This window comes from Tupaia chinensis, unplaced genomic scaffold (genome assembly GCF_000334495.1).
Source record: "Tupaia chinensis unplaced genomic scaffold, TupChi_1.0 Scaffold143466_1, whole genome shotgun sequence".
Lineage (NCBI taxonomy): Eukaryota > Metazoa > Chordata > Mammalia > Scandentia > Tupaiidae > Tupaia > Tupaia belangeri.
Window position 1 is genome coordinate 78,909 of NW_006203310.1, and position 407 is coordinate 79,315.

Consider the following 407-nt stretch of genomic DNA (forward strand, 5'->3'; position numbering starts at 1 on the left):
TTCATGGCTCCTTGGAACTAGCCATTTGGGGGAAAGAGAAATGAAGATTTTCCACTGATAATTTGGCCTCCGGCACACAAAACTTCATGGTAGGAAGACCACTTTCAGGCCTCCTGTCTCTGTACCTGCCTTTGTATCTCTCTAACTCTGTCCCTGTCTGGCTCTGTCTCTGTCTTCTCTCTCTTTTTTTTTAATTTTTGGTTTTTAGAATTTCGTGTGGCGCGCAAGCACGCAGCGCAGTTTTCTAATTTTGAGGTTCTACTGAAATTTTTTTAAATATTAATTTTTTAGTTTTATTGAAAAGAATTTCTCTTCCTTTTTTCTTCTCTTTTTCTGTTTCTAGTTTGTTTTTGGCTGTTGTTGCTGTTGTTTCTCTCTTTCTGTTTCCTTTTCTATACACTTCTTTA